The following is a 16,295-nucleotide window of genomic DNA, read 5'->3' as shown; positions in this document are numbered from 1 at the left end:
GCTGCCAGGGGGTGGGGGAGTTAAGGGATTAAGCACTGTGTATAGTGATAACACTGTAGTGTAGAATAAAGCATGCCACAATAATAACAGAGATAAGTCAGAAAGTTTCTCAGTGAATAAACCTTTGGAGACTGGCAGCCTTCAGAATTGCAAATTTGGGGCTGGATCCATGTCACTTATCTGGCCCATTCAGTCTGTATAATTGATGCAAAGTTGGTGAGGAGGTTTCCCATAAGACTTCATACCTCCTGGCAGTGGGGGCTGGTGGGGGGGGCAGTAAACAAGCCTCAGGTGAGGCTCATCCTCACTCCTCTCATCCTATCCCTGCTGCCTCACCCACCCCACACACACACCATTGCCACACCTGGCTGCAGTGTTAACCCTTTGTGCAAGGCCTGGTCATCTGCCCAGTTTCCCAACTGGAGAATAACCAGACTGTGAGCAAGGGGTTAAGGCCGTGGCCAGGCACAGCTAGGGAGTGCAAAGCAACTGGGACTGAGTGAGACAAGTGAGTACAGGGTGAGTTTACCACTTCCCCTGCCAGCTGCCACTGCCTCTTTTTCACAAGAAACGCCCACCGATGCTGCAAGTATAGAGCTGTTTTATTTTAAACTTTGATCCCACACTCCCTAACCCCTCCCCTTCCCGCAAGCCTCTCATAACAGCTACAGTGCCAAACCTGGAGGCAGAAACCCTTGCTGTTCAGGGAGGCCATAGGATGTGAATGGAGAGGTCTTTGTACCAATGTTCCTCATTGTGGAATCATCTATCGGGCCAAAACACCTTTAAGCTCTCTGTGTAAAATTTGTCTGGGGATGACATTGATGTGGCAGTGGCAGCAGGTATGTGCTTCTTTTCACATATAAAGAGGTGGGGTGGAGGGTTATATATCAGTACAAGGAGTTCCTGGGAAAGGGGCACTAAACCCTCCCCCATCTTTCCTCAGCCTATCACTCTAGCCACTTTTATCCTTTCCTGTTATCAGAGCCAGGCAGGGAGAACACATGGTTGGAGCAAACAATTTCAGTAAGGTACAGAATAGGAGGGAGAGAGTTCCGCACCTCTTTCCCATGTGATTCCTTTTACTTTAACAGTAAAAGTGTGTGTGCATGGCCAGCTTTCCATGTCCCATCACATCTGGTTTGACACTAAATAAGCACAACAGTGGATGCAAGTTGAAGTTCTTCTGTATGATCCCCATCACACATTGAGGTCGTCTGGAGAGGTCCGTCTCTGGTTACCAACAGTACATCAGGTAGCGACTCAGAAACAGGCCTTCTCTGTTGCTGCTCCTGGCCCATGGAATGCACTCCCAGCAGATATCCGCAGTCTAGGCTCGCTGTTGGCCTTTCAGAGAGCCCTAAAGACTTACTTGTTTGGCCTGGCCTTCCAAGGTTTTAAAATTGTTTTTAAGTATTTTAATTGGTTTTAAATTGTGTTAAAATTGTTTTTATGTTGCTTTAAGTAGTGTGTTTTAAATGTTTGTTTTTATATTTTTTTTAAACTAGTTGTGCACTACCCAGAGCCTCTGTATGGGATGGTTATGTAATTAATTAATTAATTAAACTTAATTAACTAACTAATATGAATAAATGGAACTGATAGCTGCCCAGAGAACAATTTGTTATGGGGCAGCTAACAAAAAAGGTTTATTATTATTTATTATAGAGCACATTTCTTGGTTGCACATTCTCTGTTACCCTTCTAAAAAGTCATTGATTTTTCAGTGTTTTTGAAAGATAAAAAGCCTGAATGTATGTCAAATAGTTTTTCATTTCAAAATAGTAAATATTATGGCATATTTACTTTAGTTTTAAGATGTAAACACAATCATGTAGTTTGTGAAAGCAGTTTCTCTTGGAGGCAGGCATTAGATGACTAATTGAGATGTTTCCATTCTTCCTTGGATACTGATGGTGTGTGCTTGCATATTTTAACATACAGACAACCATACATTAAAACAATCCCAAAGGGAAAATATTTGGCTTAGCAGTCAGTCGTGTAACACAAGGGTTACACATTGCAATGAAAAAGTACTCTTGAACTTCACACCCAGCTCACTCATTAACATATTTTCCACCCTGATTCTATAGATTCATATGGCTGCAATTGGAATGCAATATGGCATGTATTAATTCATTCATTACATTTATATCCCTCTTTTCTTCCATTATAGAACATAGGGTGACATACATAAGGTTTCTAGGCAGTCACCTATCCAAGCACTGTTCAGACCTAAACCTAGACCTAAGAACATAAGAACATAAGAACAAAAGAACAGCCCTGCTGGATCAGGCCCAAGGCCCATCTAGTCCAGCATCCTGTTTCACACAGTGGCCCACCAGATGCCATTGGGAGCCTACAGTCAGGAGTTGAGGGCATGCCCTCTCACCTGCCATTACTCCCCTGCAACTGGTACTCAGAGGCACCCTGCCCTTGAGGCAGGAGGTGGCCTACAGCCCTCCGACTAGTAGCCATTGATAGACCTCTGCTCCATGAAGTCATCCAAACGCCTCTTAAAGCCATCCAGGTTGTTGGCTGTCACCACATCCTGTGGCAGAGAGTTCCACAAGTGGATCACACGTTGTGTGAAAAAGTACTTCCGTTTGTTGGTCCTAGACCTTCTGGCAATCAATTTCATGGAGTGACCCCTGGTTCTAGTGTTGTGTGAGAGGGAAAAGAATCTTTCTCTCTCCAGTTTCTCCACACCATGCATGATTTTATAGACCTCTATCATGTCTCCCCGCAGTCGTCTTTTTTCTAAACTAAAAAGCCCCAGGTGTTGTAGTCTTGCCTCATAGGAAAGGTGCTCTAGTCCCCTGATCATTTTCAGGGCCTAAAACTAAACTGTGGGAAGAGAGCAGGACTTGTCCCCTTAGCTAAGCAGGGTCTGCCCTGGTTGCATATGAATGGGAGACTACATGTGTGAGCACTGTAAGATATTCCCCTTAATGGATGGAGCCACTCTGGGAAGAGCATCTAGGTTCCAAGTTCCCTCCCTGGCAGCATCTCCAAGATAGGGCTGAGAGAGATTCCTGCCTGCAACCCTGGAGAAGGCACTGCCAGTCTGTGCAGATAATACTGAGTTAGATGGTCTGACTCAGTATATGGCAGCTTCCTATGTTCCTACTTAGCTTCAGCAAGCTAGCTGTATCTTGGGCCCTTAGGCCATGCCCCTGGGATGAGTTACAAAGTCATTGGTAACAGAAGATGGGTGGTTCAAGTCCATTCTGAGAAGCTTCCTGTCCATGAAAAATCCACTGGATTAGCTCTTATCAGAAATGCCGGGCTATACTAGCATAGTTGGCTCTATGGTGGCCTAGAAGTCATTAGGATGGCATGGACTTTGGCTTGAAACATACCCCTGTTGCCAAGCTCCTGCATCACCTTGGTCACTGGCCGTAATTCAATATGTTTTGATAGGTGCATGGAAAAGGTTCTCTGGAGCACAATCATTTCAAGTAGCCCTGGTGCCATATCTAGCAATAGAAACTGTTGCCAGGGAACACCACTACATGCTGCTGCACTGATGGCTTAGGTCAACTGGGAGCACACCAGCTCATGCAGCTGTGACTGCGCCCGATTCTATATATTTACTTACTAGCACATCAGCTCATACTATGGCATTAATATTATGTTAACTACTATTTATACAGTATACAACAGCTCTTCAGCAGACGTTCTCAAAGCAGTTTACATAGTTAAAGATATGAGAAAATAGACATACTGCTGGGCTGAACAGGGATAACCGTTCTCTCCCTGCTCAATATGAGAGCTACCATTCTTATAAAAGTGCCTTGTTGCCCAATTAGAAGTCCCTATTTTCTGGAATCTGTTCCTGGTAAATCATGACCCTATTTTGTTCTTGTTCAGTTTTTGTCATGTGAGTTGCTAGAGTTGTCTCTTAGTAAAGACGCGTCAGGATTCAGCTCTGTCTGCAGTATCTATGGGATACTGCATATAAATTAAATCTCCAAGTAGGTGGATGGTAGGGGTGTGCACGGAACCGCCACATTGCGGTCCGGCACTGGGGTGGGGGGGTCGCTTTAAGAGCAGCGGGAGGGTTTACTTACCCCTCCTGCCGCTTTCCACTGTGGCGCCCTAAATGCTAGAGTAATTGGGGCAGCAGTATACCTCCCTGTCGCCCCTTCCCCGCTGCTGCTCTGCAAAAACTCCCAGTAATGCTTTGTGCGTGTGCATGTTGTGTGCGCACTTCACATCACTGACGTGTGCGTGCGCAAAGCATTACTAGGAGTTTTTGCAGAGCAGCAGCGGGGAAGGGGCAGCAGGGAGGTATCCTGCCGCCCCAATTACTCTAGCATTTACAGCGCCACAGCGGAAAGTGGCGGGAGGGGTAAGTAAACCTTCCCGCCGCTCTTAAAGTGACTCCCCACCCCCAATCTGAACCACCCAGGTCCGGACCGGTCCGGAGGCCTTTTCAATGGCCTCCGGACCGGTCCAGGCCCATCCCTAGTGGATGGGTGGATGCATCATGTCTCTAGTGCACTCACATATAAATGGGTGCATAACACTAAATACTATGCAGTGCATAGAATCTGGCGGATGGAAATCAGTCTTCAGCAATACAGTATATAATAGTGGGTGGGGAGTGGGGCAGTAATCCTTGGTATAAGTATTAGTTATAAAAGTAAAGTAGAATTGTGCCATCGAGTCGGTGTCTATTCCTGGCAACCAGAGAGCCCTGTGGTTGTCTTTGGTAAAATACAGGAGGGGTTTACCATTGCTTTCTCCCACGCAATATGAGATGATGCCTTTCAGCATCTTCCTATATCGCTGCTACTTGATATAGGTGTTTCCCATAGTCTGGGAAACATACCAGTGGGGATTCGGACCAGCAACCTCTTGCTCCCTAGGTAAGTCACTTCCCTGCTACGCCATTAAGTGGCTAGTAGTTATAAATGTATTCCTATTTCATCTGTGAAATGTTGGAGGATTTGGGCTTGGCTCATCTGCTTTAGTAATATGGAATAATGTGTCCTGCGTGGACTTTATTACCTGCTTTCAATTTGTGGCAGGCTTGCAATCAGAATTGTATGCCACACATTCCAGGTTGCTTTGCCTACACCCACTACACATTCTCAGGCATGCTCCTATTTTCATCAGTGAAATGTTGGAGGATATGGGGTAATGTTATGTTAAATGACTTATCAGCCAATTCCTTGAAGAGTTATTACTAGAATTGTCAGTGGAAATGATGAGGTTCATGGGAAATGGAATATATTAGAAGTGTTCTCCTCCATAGGAAGTAATAATAATTCTCAGTTTTTAGCTTTTAAAATAACTTTTAAGTTGGAACTTTTAAAACTGTAACTCTGATTGTGGTTTTAGCTTGGATTTTTAACATTTAACTTAGTTTGATTAATTTTGTTAGTCTTATTTTACATTGTATCTATTTTATAACTGTTGTGAGCTGCCCCCAAGCAGTAGTGTACTGGAGGGGTGGAGAATGAATGAATGAATGAGGTTTATTACAGAGGAACTACAAAGGAAGGGTCTATTACAAGTAAGCCTTATTGGCAACCTCCCCTTAGCATACAAGATAATGGAATGCCTTGTATTTTAAAAAGAAACACTGTGATTATTAGTCTTCCTTCCTTTCCCACCCATAGTGGGTGAAGAATTGTTCTTGATGAGAAACTGGAGAACTAGGGCAGCAAGTGCTAAGCATTGCAGTGAATACACCATGCATCTAAATGTGATCTATCTCTATTTTGTGTGGTGCAAAATTGCCAATAATATTTATTATCAGCTGCTAATGCCCTTTGAAACATCTCTGTTTAAATGGAGGAACCTCACAGTCAGAGGAGGAGTGCCTGGGGAGACTTTAGGCCCCCTACTCGTTTCCATATGTTCCTGTTTTTAATGTTCCATTTTAATGATACAGACTGCACAGAAGAACAGAACCATAGGACTGCTGCTTTTCCAGATTGTTGAATGCCAAATTATCCCCTTATATATTCATAACTGAATTAGATCACAGCCATAGGCTGAATAAAAAAATAAAACCCCTTATGCACATAAATGTGTGCATACACACACACACAATTTCTGCACTTGTGCTGCAGTTTCCCTATGGATTTCTCAATGCCACCGCTTCTCACCCTGTGAGAGGGCCATTACCACACACACACACACACACACACACACACACACATATATATTCACAGACCAACTCTGCAAAGGGACTTGTCAAATGGCATGATGTGATCACTTTCAAAAGAGTGCTTAAAGGCCCCACTGCTTTATTGGGATTCGCTGCACATCCCTTTGTATTCCAGCCCCAGTCATTAACAGGACTGTATTGACTAAGGACCTGCTTATGTGTGTAATGGTTGCTAAACTTGTGTGTTAAGCATCCTGTAAAGCCAAACTATTTTTGTTCCTGTCTAAGCCTATGGTCCTGTTCCTCTGTGCAATCTGTATCATTTACATGGGACATTAAAAAACAGGAACCCTCCATGAAGCACATACCTATATTGAAGTCCACCATTTTCTTCTAAATCCAGATTAAATATACAGTACACAAGTTTTGTTTATCAACACATTACTAGTACTATCTCTATTGCTTTCCTTGCTTCAAGACAAACCATTAAACAACATTCTAGCTTTTCATCCAATTAATTAAGAAGTGTGGATTAAGCAGTTTGATACTGTTTTGCTCTCTAATTGATGTACAGCAGGGTTCCTAACCTGTGGTAGTCCAGATGTTGCTGAACTACAACTCCCATCATCTTCCGCTACAATTTATTGTGGCTGGGGATGATGGGAGTTGTAGTTCAACAACATCTGGAGTACCACAGGTTGGGAACCCCAGGTGAATAGGAAATCCTTATTGCCGTTTGCCACACTGTGCAGAAAAATGAAGAGAAGCAAGTACAAAAACCACTAGGGACTACACACAGCAGGCTTTACCATGAGTTTACTGGGAGGCTTTACTGCTAACTCAAAGTTGTCCCAAAAAACCGACACAAATGGTGGATTTTTTAACCCTGGACATAAATCGGGCTACACTCTAATGTGCAGTAAAAATCCCAAAGTGTGTGTGAACTGCTCCCCAATAACTGGCAGGGACTTCGGAATAAATCTGGCCAATATGTGAACGCATCCTCTCCATTCCAGAGGAGATTTGATTTAAAGGGCTTTAAAAGCCCCGGGTGAAAAACTTCTAGCTGACATTTCACACAATGGATCATCAGTCTTAAGAACATAAGAACAGCCCTGCTGGATCAGGCCCAAGGCCCATCTAGTCCAGCATTTTGTTTCACAGATTGGCCCACCAGATGCCACTGGAAGCCTACAGGCAGGAATTGAGGGCATGTCCTCCCGCCTGCTGTTACTCCCCTACAACTGGTACTCAGAGGCATCCTGCCTTGAGGCTTTCTTTCTTCCCTCCATTGTGAAAACTCTCCATTTATACCTACCCTCTGTTTCCTGTCCTTCAACCAGTTAGCAATCCACACATGTACTTGTCCCCTTATCAAATGACTGCTTAGTTTCCTCAGGAGTCTTTGATGAGGAACTTTGTTGAAAGCTTTTTGGAAGTCCATGTATACTATGTCAACTGGATTACCTTGATCCACACACTTGTTGACACTCTCAAAGACCTCCAAAAGGTTTGTGAGGCAAGATTCACCTTTGCAGAAGCCATGCTGGTTCCCTCCCAGCAGGGCCTGTTGTTCCATGTGCTTTACAATTTTATCCTTTAGGATGCTTTCCATCAATTTGTCTGGAACAGACATTAAGCTAAACCAGCCTGTAATTTCCCAGATCATCCGTGGATCCCTTTTTGGGATCCAGGGGCAGTGTTACATTTGCTACTTTCCAGTCCTCCAGTACAGAGCCTGATTGCAGGGATAAGTTATATATTTTAGCAAGGACCTGCCAGGTCTGCTGCATAACTAGAAAGGTAGCACTCATGCTGTGAGTGTGATGGGGAAGCTGTGGAACAACTTGAAACCATTTTCAGGCAGTCGTGCAGTGCTACTTCCATAGTTTCCAATATTATCCTTGCCATGCAAACTCAATGCTTGTGGAACAAAAGTGCAAGTGGCTGAGCAACGTTGAGCGTCCACTTAGCTATGTGACCTTATTACATTTGTGCATCTTTGTTCATTGCACTAGTGCAATATAGTCTGAAAGTCAGCCACTGTTCTTATTTCTGCATTTTAGGGAATGTCTCATTAAAATATTGTTTGTCTGAGTCACTCATTAAAGTTAATGTGCATGCATGAACACTAAAGTGCCATACCCTGCATAGCCTGACATTTCACACGCTGCAGACATCGTGCAGTATATATGCTCTATCTGTCAACATATTGCAGGATAATTATGCTTTTCTAGTATATTTTACCAAAAGAGCAATCACCATCTTAGTGCTAAGGCCAGCTGAGGACCGGATGCCACAAAGTAAAGGAATGCATCACAGAGCAGGCAGCAAAGAGCCGTCAGCAATGGACAGCATCCTGACTAGTAGTTCTATGAGAAGAAAACGTTCTGATCACTTTTCACTAATCCTCTCTTTCCTCGTCAGCCTCATGTTCTTCCTGATAATATGCCCTTGAGAGCTGGGGAAACCTTAAGAGCTGATTTTTGTGGAGTCTAAAGGACAGCAGGGGAAAGGGGGGAATCAGCAAGAATCACCTTTCTCTCCTTGCACAAAAGCTGCTAGTCAGGATGCTGCCCAATGTACAGTGATGAAGGAGGTGCATCTCATGAAGTGATCCATGTATACCAATAGAGATGTGTCAAGCATGTCCCTTTTTCTATTGCCGAAATGCCAGAGGGTGTGATAGCACTTTCCCTACACCACTGCATAGCAATGGCTTAGCAGTTAATGCACTTAACAAGATGAGGGATCTAAAATGTGTGATGCAGGCACTGCAGATGTTCCTCCTTTTAAGAGGTCTATAATAGTGGTAGATGAGAGCTGCATCAGCCCAGATCACTGTAAAAACTGCAGCACCTGTTCTACACAAAGCAGGCCCATGATCCTCCTTAGGTACTACTTGGTGAAGGCTTGAGAGAAGTATAGCTAGTGGCCAACATCCAGACAAAAGAAGCACTGGTACAGTGGTCACATAGCATGTGCTACTAATGAAAATCACCCCTCCCTTGAAAAAACATCCCTCCCAGATAGGACATGCTGTGCATTCCCTGAACCAGTACTTCATTAGCCGGGATGGGGGCCTGTGAGTCCTGCGAATACAATCTACTCAAATTTCCTATGCAAGTTTCTGTTTAAAGGTTGCAAGCACCACCTGCTGGCAGTGCTTTTTTCTAAGGCCCAACAACATTATCCATTGCTTCAGTGCAGCAAAGGGTTATTAGCACCTTGAAATAGGTTTCTACATATGGATTGTCCGCATTGTGAACACCCACATGCACAGAGCTACTATGGAGCAGAGGGTATCCCCAACATCCAACAGCTGTGTTGTACACATGATTATGGCCAGATCTATATAACAGCAGGCATGTGATGCACATGCTTCTTCCTACACTGCTGTGAGACTCTATAGGAAAAACCATCATGTGCAAAGCTGCTGTAACAGTAGCAAACAAGATAATTTAAAATGTTCAGAATACATAAAGAAAATTAAGTCAGGGTGCATCTAACCCCCTCAAAAATATGTTTTATTGTACATCAAAAAGCCTCCATGCACTAGTACTTTGCACTAACATCTATAAGTGTACCATGGAACGCGGATTTGAATTTGAAGTGTCTGTGACTAAGAAAAGCAAAAAAGAAAAGTTTGCGGCTGAGTTTATTTTTAAGAAGAGTTTGGAATGATTAAATGAGAATCCATATCTCTCCCTCCAACAGAAAATGCCTAGTGAGCAGTGTCTGTAGAACAACTAGTACCTGCTGGGACTCTAGAAAGGCTGATTATCCAAGGCTATATTTAAGATGAAGCAAAGCCACAAGACATTTTGGCTTGCTGAGGGACAAACAGCGAAACCTCATCAGAGCTTACTTAATTTGCATGAAATACATAGCACTTCATGATTCATATTAACACATGCATTATTTATCATCTTTTCCTTTTCACTGCAGTAAGACTAGGGGAATGAAAACGGAGTAAAGAAATTGAAGGGGGCAAAATTTAAAAGGATTAAGAGTAATGAAGAGGAAATCAAAATGCCCCTTTTTGTCTTCACCTAGCCTGCTCCCCACCAGTATTTACAATCTCTTCCTAAAAAGGACAATCCACTGGGAAGCAATACAAAACAAAGCACATGGACCACAGGGAGAAAATTAGAAATTATTTCCAGTACAAAGAAAATAATAGTAGGAGCAGGAGTGAAAGCATCAAGTGAGATGGAATGGCAAAAAAAACTCCTGTAGAGGCCCCAAGGTGAGCAAGTACAGACAAGACCACAGGCCTGAACTAAGCACAACTGGCAGTGGAACAAGCTCCCCTTAACCTGCATTGTCAGGACAGCAGTTCCACCTTTAGCCCTGCCAGACTCTCCCTTCTCCTCAGCACTTTGTGCTCCAAGGAGCAAGTTCTCTAATCACTTACTAACCCAAACCTTCCTCCTCCTCCTGCCCCTTTCACTTTCCCCTTCTCCTCAATGCATGAAATGCACCATGGAACAACTTCTCCCCCCAACCCAAAGCCCAATATTTCCCCTTCTTACCTGGTGTGCAGGGGGTGGGAGTAGCAGCAAATGCCACAGCTGCTCATGGTCCTTCTCATGTCCTTCACCAAATATTAATTTTCCCGCTCTCGCTGTCTTCAGAGAGTGGGAAATGGAGCAATAGGAAATGTGAGTCTACACTTCCTGTTGCTCCATTTTGCACCCCCTGCAGGCAGGGAGAGTGGGAAAATTAGAATTCAACAAGGGAAAGGAGGAGCCTGAGTGAAGCCTTGACCCAGTGAAACAGCAGCCAAGGTGGCAGTGCAGGTGCCCCAGGGGTGCCTCTGGCACCTCCAATCCCCCTTCTGAGGTGGCTGCCACACCAGGTTTAATGGAAGGACTGTCAAAGTCGTATGTAGCCCAGAAAAGGGGGAACCTGTCTCGTTAGGAGTAAAGGGATGATTACAGAGCACTGCAGTGGACCAAAAATTGTTGTGCTGGGTGGGGCAGTATTACCTGCAGGGAAGAAGCTTAGCTGCTGAAAATGTGGAAACTAGGTTAAACAAGGTCAGAAGCAGAGGACAATGGATCCAGAAAGCAAAGTGGTGCACTAACTGCTGCCATAGTTTCAAAGAGTGCTACCAAAATAGGGACTTGAATATGTTCAGTTCCCAGTGTGGATATCCTTCAAACATGGGCTGTGACAAAGAAATTCCGGGAATTCTGGGTTTTTTTAATGAGCAGAGGCCAAGCCATCCATCAAGTTCAAGCTTTTATTGATCACAATGTGCCAGGTGTCTCTCTTCCAAAAGCACACACTCAGGCTTTTGGCAAGAGTATTTTATACTGTTTACATACAGGCTATAGGATTGAGTACAGAGCCTATCAGAGGCCAAAGTTTCATGGTATACACCTATCCTACTAGTACAAGCAGAATAAAGCTTAGCCATTGTAGACAAGGTGAACCAATTACAAGGCAGGAACCAGAAATAATGCACCAGTAAGCTTATAGCTGTGCTTATGCCTAGTCAGGCAGGGCAAGCTATGGTCAACAGGTGTTTCTTTCTATTCTGGCAGGGCAGAGTATTGTTTCCAATAAAAGGGGCCTTGTAACAGCAGGGTACAGAAACTTGTGACTTTTAGGACTTATGTAGGTAACGCAACTAGATGAAAGGGGGTAATGGAATTTTCCTTCATCAGCCGGTTCAGATGATACTTTTCCGGCCCAAGTTATTAAAAGGGGGAAGTTCTGAGAGCATACCTGTCCTCATGTCTTTTGCAAACATCCTGACATCCTTCTAGTATGTTCCTTTATCATGTAGGGCAGGGTTAGGGTTAGCTAGGAATGACGGGAGTTGTAGTGGCACTGGCTGGGGATGATGGGAAAACAACAGCTGGAGAGCCAAGGTAGCCTACTTCTGGTGTAGGGGGTGGTTCGTCTGAATCACTGCTCTGTACACAACCCAAATACTAGCTTTGAACCCCTAGTATTGGGCAGGGATGTGAATGAGCCAGTTCATAGTTCAGAGCCAGTTCAGCACTTCCAAAAGGAAGCGCCAAACTGGCTTGAATGCTGGTGTTCGAATCGGCTCAACTGGCAGGGGGTGCCTTTAAAAGAGCAGGTAAGGCAATCCTTACATGCTCCCCCCCTCCCCCGCTTTTCCTCCGCAGGTGCTCAAGTGACGTGCAGGGCTGCAGCGCTTGCTTCCTCCAGCCCTGATTGGTGTCAGCACGCACATGGCCAGGGCACACACACACCAGGCATTTGCGTGGTGCCACACAAATGGTCAGAGCACATGCACCCCAGCCATGTGCGTGCTGACGTCAATCGGGGCTGCAGGAAGCAGCGCTACAGCCCCGCACATCTCTTGAAAAACCAAGTGCCGGCAGGGGGAAAGCAGTAGGGCAGGGGCGAGCAAGTAAGGAGCTCCTTAGAATATAAGAACAGGCCTGCTGGATCAGGCGCAAGGCCTATCTAGTCCAGCATCCTGTTTCACACGGTGGCCCACCAGATGCCTCTGGGGAGCCCACAGGCAAGAGGTGAGGACATGCCCTCTCTCCGACTGTTGCTCCCCTGCAACTGGGCGCTTTCCAGACTAGCTACTGGAGCAGCAGCAAAATGCCTCCGTTTGGGCAAGTTGCATTCAGAACGTAAACAGCAGGGCAGAGGCATAACTAGGGAAAACGGCGCCCGGGGCAAGCACTGAAATGGCGCCCCCCGCGCCCCCCCCCAACATACTACATTATACTTAGGTTTTTCCTCACAAGCCACTGCCAAGCCAGGCCACTGACTGGCTGCTAGGCGCCAGCAAAGCAATGGGGGGGTGCGGGCGGCGCGGAAGGGACCACTCGTGGGGGAGGGGGCGCCGATGCGTTCCCTTGACTGCTGCAGCGCTGCTGCACTGAGCAGGAAACATTTGTATTAACAAAAAAAATTTAGAAAATTAAAAAATATATTTTTGTCATGGAGGCACCCCCCACGTGACCAGAAAAGATGGCGCCCGGGGCACGTGCCCCCCCGCCCCCCCTATAGTTACGCCTCTGCAGCAGGGGGAGCAGTCTCGCAACAACCAACAACCTGAAAAAACAACAACTTTTTCACGCTGGATGTACAACATCCTTGCTCTATATCGCAGTGATTAGATTCACAACAAGGCATTGGAAATGTGGACAGCACCCTGCTGTCCCCATAGGAACTGCGGTGTCAGGACGCAGGAAGTGTGGAAGCACACTTCCGAGATATGTCCTGACCCCATTGTAGGGTCTTGTCTGGAAAGCGCCCTGGTATTGAGAGGCATTGTGTCTCTAAGGCATGATGCCTCTTTAAAGGCACACACAAACCCCTCCCCCAGTTTGCGCACATCTCTAGTATTGGGGTCACTTTTAGTACAGCAGTGAACTAAACTGAATGAGCTGCCCTCCCACCCATGTGATAAATGACCACACCAGGAAGACCTTGGGGCATTCATGAAAGATGTCAGGACAGGCAGACTCACAGCACATTGCCATTTTAATCTTATGGGCTGGAAGAGTATTATCCAAACCAGCCCTGTGTTTGGATGGTACACAGCTCTCTGGCCCCTAGCCCATGACAACCATATTCATGTTTGCTCTGCTTTCAAGGAAGATGTCTCTGCAGCAACATTTGTTGCAATACTACTCTAAAATGTGTCCCTCTGCTACTCAAGATGTCCCAGTTGCAAGACAGAACTGATTTTGTACATGCAGACATTCATGTTGTTACAATACCCAGGGCTGGTTACTCTCACAATTGAACCAACTCAGAATGCATTTGGGGAATTGCTTGTTTGAAAGTGTGCCCATATCCCAATCTCCTTTCATGTAGAAAACTTGCATGTCACGGAGGGCTTGTAGGTCAATGTAGTTTCAAATCAAATTATATTCGACTAACATTGGAAGTGTGTGTGCTCCCCAGTCATAAAAAGCATGCTTTAGCTGCCACTCTAAGCCTACAGTGTAGCCACTTTAACAACATCACAGTCAGGGAAGGACATAGCTCAATTTGTAGTGACGTATCTGAACATGAATATCTCTAAAAATAATGCAGCATGTCTAACATTCATAGTCTGCCAAAGGCACTGAAGTGACAAGTCTCTTAGCAAAATATTTAATACAATTTTTTACATAGTGATGTTAATTTTTGTAGCTGAGTTGTAAACCTCTTGGGTACCACAGCCTATCAGATGCTCCATTGTTAAGAAGAATTATTACCCTGTTGCTGTACCTGACTTCTTGTAAAACAATTATACTTTCCATGTGATTCATAGATGGCTTACCAACATGGAAATGATAAACATGTAGAAAACGTTAATGTAGAAAATGACCAAAAAACCAAAAACAAACCCCCCACGAAAAGGAAAATATTAAAAGATACAGATCTACTATTTATCTTGAAAGAGGCCTGCACATTTCAAGCTTTACAGCTGTTTTTCAATAGAATCTTTTTTCTACTCTTTCAGGGGAGAGAAGGTTGTTATTTCTCATTTACTTTCTGTAGAGACCAAAAAACAATAAACCCTGCACTTTGATACAGCTGAACTGAATGTGTAGTAAAGAGAAATGGGAAGCAACACTATAAAGGATGTCCTTTGTGGGGTTTCGCTTGCCTCATTCCATGGTCTGCAAAGAACAAGCAAACAAGAATATTGGTTTGTAGTTCAACAAAGCTTAAGAATCACTACTCTCAAGGACGACAGTACATTAGTAGCTGCTACATTTATTTTCTGTACAACAGAATATTCATGCTACAATTAACTTTGAGCCCTGATAAAGCCGCCCCCCATAACATGTTGGGCAAACTTACAAGAATAAAATAATAATAAAGTTCTTACTCTAGCATTTTTCTCTTTGTTCCCCTCTCCCCCAGTTTGGATCACTGTTTTTTAATTTATTGTTAAATTTCTTCCAGTCTCCAACATCCCTTGGGTGGGCATTGTATTTGAGAGGGTGGTGGTTGGGTAGCTTTTCCTCCTACCTTGCTTCCACATGATCACTCCTACCCAGGTTTTCCTCTTACCTTGCTTCCACATAACTGAAAATTGGGAGCACTCACAGGTCCCAAACTCTGGTAAAACAGAGTTTTTGATTGTGTGAATAACTTCATTTTCTAGATCTATTTCAAACTGGCTTTAAAGCAGGCTATGGGGTAGAGACTAGGGATGTGCACAGAACCGGCTCATCCAGTCCGGTGCGAGTCCAAACTGGACTCGAACCAGACTGGGCCAGTTTGGTCCAGCACCCCCTTGAATGCCCTCCCAAGTCCAGTCCGGTCCAGGGGAGTTCATGAGTTTTGGGGTTTTTTTATTTTTAAAAAAATTACACTTACCCCCTCTGGAGGAGTTGTTTGGGGTGGCAGGGGGGGTCTGCGGAGGTTCACCCTCCCCCTGCTGGCCTCCCTTATTTAAGAAATTGGCCGTTTGCCATTCTCTGGTAATCTCTAGGCTTGACTACTGCTATACTCTCTACATGGAACTGCCTTTGAATGTGGTTCAGACACTTATTTATTTATTTTATTTTATTTTATTTTATTTATATCCCGTCCAAACATACGTCTCTGGGCAGCTAACAATTAAAACATATATAAAAATTAAAACAATGCAACATATAACACATATATAAAAGTTAAAACAATACAATAATTTAAAAACCATACAATTAACAAACAGTATTTTACATTAAAAACCTGAGAAGGCTTGGGTAAAAAATAAAATAAAAAGGACAGTTGGTCCAAAATGCAGCGGCTGGATTGGTCTCCAGAATTTGTCAGATAGACCATATTATGCCTGACTTAAAACAACTGCATGTGCTGCCAATAGATTTCTGGGCAAAATACAAAATGCTGGTAATTACCTTTAAAGCCCTAAATGGCTTAAAACTGGGTTACCTGGGAGGGAGCCTTCTTCTGCAAGATCCCCACCGCCCATTAAGGTCATCAAGAGAGGTCCATCTCCAGATGCTGCCAGCTCATTCGGTGGCAAGAGGGGAGTAGGCCTTCTCTATACTCACTCCTGGGCTGGGGAGTGTGCTCCCTATAGGTATTCATGGTTTAACACCTTTACTAGCCTTAAAAAGAACACTTAAGATGCATTTTTTTAGCCTGGCTTTTAGTAATCTGTAAATGTTTTAAATTGTTTTAAATTGTTGTTTGAATAGCTTGTTTTGTTTTTAGTTTTGTA

The sequence above is a fragment of the Hemicordylus capensis genome, chromosome 1, assembly GCF_027244095.1.
Source record: "Hemicordylus capensis ecotype Gifberg chromosome 1, rHemCap1.1.pri, whole genome shotgun sequence".
In the NCBI taxonomy this organism is placed as follows: Eukaryota; Metazoa; Chordata; class Lepidosauria; order Squamata; family Cordylidae; genus Hemicordylus; species Hemicordylus capensis.
This window is presented reverse-complemented; position numbering follows the sequence as displayed.